This window comes from Coenobita brevimanus, chromosome 55 (assembly GCF_032717465.1).
Source record: "Coenobita brevimanus isolate Jiangsu-jjx chromosome 55, ASM3271746v2, whole genome shotgun sequence".
Lineage (NCBI taxonomy): Eukaryota > Metazoa > Arthropoda > Malacostraca > Decapoda > Coenobitidae > Coenobita > Coenobita brevimanus.
In genome coordinates, this window is record NC_137008.1 from 53,958,534 (window position 1) to 53,966,180 (window position 7,647).

The following is a 7,647-nucleotide window of genomic DNA, read 5'->3' on the forward strand; positions in this document are numbered from 1 at the left end:
TGAAGGCTCGAGTGAGGACAGGAGTGAGCGTTGCATCACGGGTGTTGTGTTTTGGTGGGGACGCTTGGCAACACCGCGTCGACTCACACTCACGCCCACGTGGACTGGAGGAGTTGCCTTATTCTCGTTTATTTTATTTATTTATTCGTAACGCCTTCTCTTTTGCGATTTATGTTTGAATACTACACCTTGCTGTGCTCTAGTATGTTATTTATGGTTATAAATATCGACACCAATTTCATGGGTAACATTTAAGAAGGTAAAATGGTGCTGTGTGAAATAAATTGCTTGCGGACAGGCGTTACGAAGTCTCCTTACACATCGTAAATACGACGTAGAGTTGTTGCACTGAGCAATTTCATACAAACCACAGGAAAAACAATAAAGAAAATAGAAAAGGAATGAAAAGAATTAGCTGGAAAGTTGTATAAAAATACATGAAACATAAGAGAAGAAAATCACAATTATTCAAGTGAAATACGATATGAAAGAACACTATGGAAGAGGGGCATACCCCCCCCCCAACGCCAGTACCTGACAACTTAGATCACCAAAATTTAAACAACTCTTCTTGGCCCATGGCCTGCATACAGTAGTAAAATTTAACTGAAATCAATCTGTAAAACAATTAACTCTAAGCCCTTGGCCACCCCGTCTGGGATACATGGCGTCTGGCAATGAATGAATGAATGAATATACACACACACACACACACACACACATATATATATATATATATATATATATATATATATATATATATATATATATATATATATATATATATATATATATATATATGCGAGTGTGTGTGTGTGTTTTGCGAACAGAAACCCGGGACTCGAACCCAGATCACCACCATAATTAAATCGACTCTTCCTTGGCCCATAAGCCATGACCCACATATCCACAAAATGTCACTGAAATGACTGAGATATCTTGTGGACAAAGAAAGAACGAATTTCCAAGGAAATAGTGTGTGTGTGTGTGTATATATATATATATATATATATATATATATATATATATATATATATATATATATGAATAGACTGATCGATAGATATATAGTCACAATTACATAACACCCACGTGAATAAATAAAATTATCATTCATAGGTCAAGAAGTTCAGTATTGAGAAGAAAATGCTCTTCATGACTAATAGAAAAAAAAAGAAAGAAAAAAGCTGAACAAATACTTTCAAAGGTGATATCTATTCTCATGTTTTGTTCTCTTGATTACATAGGTAAAAAGAAAGAACAGAAAATGGATTACCTATAGATCCTCCTGTATATATGATACATAAAAAAAGACAAGCTATAGGAAGGCCAAGGTATAGGACTGAGAGAGAGAGAGAGAGAGAGAGAGAGAGAGAGAGAGAGAGAGAATGTCCTTTTGTTTAGTTGCGTTGAGGAAAGGAATGATCAAGTCTGCTGTTACACAGTTCATAAAACCCAGAAGAAAAACAGTAAGAAAAAGCTGTGTGTGTGTGTGTGTGTGTGTGTGTGTGTGTGTGTGTGTGTGTGTGTGTGTGTGTGTGTGTGTGATCTACTGATTTGGAAAAAAGAAAGGATGGAATTACTCTCCAGGTTTTTCTCTTGCGCAACCACCACAGAAAAATAAGAATAAAAAAAAAAATAAGAAGTTATAGGACTACGAGGTGTTTTTATCTGTTTTTATCTGCCTGTCTTATGTCTGTTTTTACTTGTTTTAATATTTGTGTTTACCTGTCTCTTCATCTCAGTTTTTACCTGTTTTTCTGTATTTTTTTATCTTGTAACTATGACTCACTCTCAGCTGAATAAAATCGTCTGGTGTCAACTGGGATATGAATAATGAAGTTGTCTTGACCGTGAGAGGGTTAATGGTGACTTTTAAGATTCTCAGGCTCCTATGACTCACTAAGCTGAATAAAATCGTCTTCCGTTAATTTGAATGGAATATCATCATCGAGAATATTCCTTTTCCTCATTATCATCACCATCAACATCGAGAGTATTCCTCCTTCTTCTTTGCTATCCTTATCTCATTCTAGTACTTCAGTTACTCTTCTAGGAGCTGCCTAGCATGGGCCAACCGGCCTACTGCAGTTATCCTCTCTTCTTATGTTCTTATGTTCCTCCTCCTCCTCCTCATCATCATCATCAACATCATCAACCTCTTTCACTCAAGGTCCGGTTAAGGACAGGCATGTACACAATATATAAATTCAGAACGTGATGTGTATATGAATGTACAGCGTGTAAGAAATGAAAACTGATAACTCATTTACTTATAGAAGATAGAAAATAAGTATACATAAATTTGGCACGAGATGTATGAATATGGTATACTGAAAATTATAACTCCATGATTTTTTTCTTGTTGAAAAAAAAAAAAGCTGATCGATTTTTTCCTTTTTTTTCTTTTTTCTATTTTTTTTTCTTTGGCTGGTTGTGCAAAAGATCGTGACGCAGAACAGAAGAAAAGATTTAAGAGAGTCCATGCCATCTTCTTACCCTTCTTTTGTTCCTTTGTTTAGTCCATCTGGGGAAGAAAATGGAGCCGTATTCTAGGCTGCGTTGGGCGATTCGTAGCACTTTTTCCTTACCGAATTATTTTGCATATTATACCGTAGCCTTCTCTCGTACGTTACTTGTATCATTTTACTAAAGAAAATTTGGGTCATTAATATAAAAACAGGATACTGAAGAGTCAAGCACATGATAAATAGCTATGGAGGAAGCGTTACGACATTCCCAGCGCTACTGGGAACATGGCTAATAATTGGTGTGTAAATTGGCATGGGTATTATTTGATATTGAGATAAAAAAAATGCTTATCAATATCCTTCCGCTTCGTGTCTTTTATTATTTTTATTTAAATGAATTACCGAACAGGAAGATGCCAATAGAAGTCAGGCAATTGCTGGGAAAACGGTAGCAACAAAATAAATAAATAAATAAAAGATGAGAGCTATCGAAGTCTTCAGTAATTATTCTCTCTCTCTCTCTCTCTCTCTCTCTCTTTGTTTAGACGAGTTCTGGGATATACGTAGTGGAATTACGTATATAGGCATGGCTGGGAGTATAAGGGGGAGGGCATTAGGCATCACCCCCACCCCCACTCCTCCCCCTTACCCACTTTCCCCTCATCCCACTATCCTATCCCCCCTCAACCCCTCTTCTCCCCTTAGCCCCTCTCCTTTCACCCGAACCCCTTCCTTCACCCCCTCTCCCACTCTCACTCTTTCTCCCTCTCTCCTCACCACCTACGCCTCACTCTTACCCTTACCCCCACTCCCTCCTCCCCACCTACACCCCCTTCTGTCCCTCACCATCCGCCCTTCAAGACGTCCCCTCCTGCCCCCCTCCCAGCCCCCCGTTGCATCACCTGACATCCTTGTGAACATCTGATATGGTTGTTGTTTTTTTCTTCCTCTCACGCCAGGCTGCTTACATATCGGTGTGTGTGTGTGTGTGTGTGTGTGTGTGTGTGTGTGTGTGTGTGTGTGTGTGTGTGTGTGTGTGTGTGTGTGTGAGGAATTAGGCAAATATCTGTGTGTATGTTGTTATATATCCGTGTGTGGTGGGGAAATTATGTAAATATTTGTGTGTGTGTGTGTGTGTGTGTGTGTGTGTGTGTGTGTGTGTGTGTGTGTGTGTGTGTGTGTGTGTGTGTGTGTGTGCAAAGTTACGAACACATGTGCATGAAGGAATTTAGATGGAGAGCATTTGTATATTTGTGTGGCAGTGAACTGTACATACTGTATGTGTGAAGGCATGTAAGTGCAGTGTGTGTGTGTGTGTGTGTGTGTGTGTGTGTGTGTGTGTGTGTGTGTGTGTGTGTATGCAGCTATACATACATACAAGTGTGTGTGAAGCCAGACAAATGTAAACAATGTATGCTTCCTATGAACGTGTGTTTAAGTCAAGTATTACACGACAGATTACTTAGTACACGGCGTAGTAGTAGTAGTAGTAGTAGCAGTTGTTGTTGTTGTTGTTGTTGCTGCTGCTGTTATTGTTATTTCATCTCATTGTGAACAAACTGGACTATAGGTCTGAGATGCCCGTATCTTAAAACTCACCAGCCTCATTTTGCGGCATAGGGAGTTGGGGGACGTTTATATAACCACCCAGAGGAGATGCCGGGTTATATCGGTGCCACCACGTGAAGGCGTCTCTCTCCAGCACCAGGCGAACGAATAAGATGTAGAATTATGTCATCGGACTGAATGGGTGGATAATTTGTACAGCCGGAGACAAAAGTTCGCTTACTGCTTCTTCATCTCTTCTGTTCCTTTTTTTTTTTTTTTTCTGCTGCCTGATATTCCTGAGTTGGGAGAGGCTTTGTATATTTCTCTGCCCATAGATAATTTCCTTGGTATGATGTGCTTGAGAGAGAGAGAGAGAGAGAGAGAGAGAGAGAGAGAGAGAGAGAGAGAGAGAGAGAGAGAGAGATTGCTCTATTTTGTACGATGTCCTTTGATGTAAGTTCAAGACTGTAAAGGCATTATTGATAGCAAGTGTGCACATGCAGCAAAAGAAATGTATTGTTGCCCTAGCCGTGTGTGTGTGTGTGTGTGTGTGTGTGTGTGTGTGTGTGTGTGTGTGTGTGTGTGTGTGTGTGTGTGTGTGTAAGGGCGGCATGTTGACATTCCCAGCGTGTTTGCCTTGTGTGCTAGTTTGAACACGTGAGCGAGCTAGTGTGTGTGTGTGTGTGTGTGTGTGTGTGTGTGTATTGAGCTCTGCTCAGCGTTTGTTGACAAGAGATGTGTGTGTGTGTGTGTGTGTGTGTGTGTGTGTGTGTGTGTGTGTGTGTGTGTGTGTGTGTGTGTGTGTAGTTCTGACGACTATGTTAGTTTGGTGTAAGGCTGAGTAATGTTACGTTATGTTTCTTTAAGATTAATGGCTTTCAAAACTATCATAACTATCATAGAAGACTTCGTAACACCAGCATCTTGGCGATATAGTCTGCAACTTACTTCTAATTATAATCTTGTGTAATACTAATGCAAACTACATCCAAATTAAAACCACATAAATAATATACGAAATTTTAAAAGTTTCGTAGGTAAAATAACTACCGTACACGAGAAGGCTAAGGTTGTAATAAGCAAAAAATAAATCGCTAAGAACGGGTGCTACGAAGCCTCCCATACCACTTAGAAATACAGCTCTCAAGGGGAATTAGAACCTAAATCATCACGTCATTAGCATCTAAATCGTCTATCAAAGAAACCAGCCGCCGACACATGACAAAATCTAGGGGATAACTCTTGCTGTCTCTATGTAAAACTCTTCTTATGCTGTGAAAGTAGCATTAGGGAAATTGGGTATTTTTTTTTCTTATGTGGCTATCTCTGTATCTATATTTATCTTTATCTATTTATCTGTGAATTAATTTGTATCTATCTATCTATCTATCTATCTATCTGTCAGTCTATCTAATTGTCTGTCTGTCTGTCTTGGTACCTCTTTCTGTGTCTACCTGTCTGTCTATCAATCTATCTATCTTTGTCGGTATGTCTCGCTATCTCTATGTCTGTATCTATCTATCTATCTATGTTTATCTGTGTGTGTGTGTGTGTGTGTGTGTGTGTGTGTGTGTGTGTGTGTGTGTGTGTGTGAAATGAAGACTGAGATTGAAGGACGAATATGTTGTGTAATATATCCTTAAACGAGTAATGTTGTTCCCTGACGCCGGATCCTGTGAGGAGTGATTCTCTCTTTCTTTCTTTCTTTCTTTCTCTCTCTCTCTCTCTCTCTCCATACCGTCAACCGTCTCCACACACACACACACACACACACACACACACACACACACACACACACACACACACACACACACAGGCATTCATGCGCATATCGTCTCAGATGCAAGACCACACCGTCAACCGTTTACACACACACACACACACACACACACGGTACAGGTGCACTCAGACAGCATTAAGTGAAGACCAAGTGACGTCAAGTGGCAACGCTTACCCACACACAGCAAACCTCACCAAAATATACCACGGCACACCACACACAACAGCACACCACAGAACATACCACGTCACACTAAAATACACCACACCACACCACACCATACCACACCACCACACACCACACTAAAGCACACCACACTGCATAACACCACAAGACTTGACCACGCAATGCCACATCACATCACACTACGCCATAATACACACCACACCACACCACACCACACAATATACAAATACCTCACCACATTATCACACCACACTATACCTCACCACACTATACCACATCACACCACACCACACCAGACTGAAACCACGCCACACGACACCATATCACACCACATAATAAAACACCACACCACACCACACAACACAAAACACCATCACACCACGTAACATGATTTTATTCTGCTTCCAAGAGATTCCTCGAACTTAAGGCGTTATATACGAAGCATTTAGTAACCCCTGCTGTACTTAAGGTTTCTCTCAGTCGGAAGAAAATCGTCTGGAGAGAGCAAAGAAGAAAAAGAAATACAAAACACGCCCTCGGTCTGAAGGGCTTATTCGTTAGAGCACGACCCGTAACAGTCGGTGTGTGTGTGTGTGTGTGTGTGTGTGTGTGTGTGTTGCTCTACTCACCGAACATCTTCCAACGCTTCAAGGGGAGGAAATTATAAAAGATCTTAGGCAATGTTTACAATGAATATATTTCCATGTGAAGTGTTTTCAGAAGTGATTTTGGGTCGGTATTACATTTTCGTTTTAACCTCTTCACCACAATGACGCATTTTTTATACTCCTCTTACTATCCCCAGGTGAATCTGTTTAAAACTACTACTACTACTACTGCTACTACTACTACTACTACTACTGCTACTACTACTACTACTACTACTGCTACTACTACTACTACTACTACTAATAATAATAATAATAATAATAAAAAAAAAATAATAATAATAATAATAGGAACATAGGGAGAGATGATAACTGCAGTAAGCGAGTTGGCCCATGCTAGGCTGCTCCAAAAAGAGTGTGTGTGACTAAACCACTAGAATAAGACTAGAACAGCAAAGATGATGGCTCTCCCCCGCCCACCAAACACTCCAGCCAACACCGGTAGAAAAATGTGGGGAGAAGGAGAGGAACGGGGGAGACACTGGAGTGTGAGGTAAACAAGGCTAGAGCAATAAAAAGAGAGAGAGAGAGAGAGAGAGAGAGAGAGAGAGAGAGAGAGAGAGAGAGAGAGAGAATAAAGAGAGGAGAAAGGAAGGGGGTGGGGGAAATGAGGAGAAAGGAAAAAAAGGAGGGGAGGGGGGAGAAAGAGAGTGTGAAGTAGTTAACAGGGTCCCCTTTGTCGCAGTCTATTCGTACCCAGAACTGAAATAGGGACCTGGATGGAAACTTACATGGTTCCCCTATTCAAGGGGAAGGAACTACAGGCTACTATCCTCCACAAACCAACACACGATACCATTTATCTCACATGCACCCCACCTCCTCCCCAAACACATCCCTTCCCACCTCAACATCAACTGCCTCACATTCACTCATCATCAGCCCCACACATTCACTCCCACCTCGGCCTACGTCATCGTGGGAAGGCTTCTGGATGCAACCCTCCGTAACAAAGAGATTTATTTCTGTAGTGGACTATACAAGAGTACACACG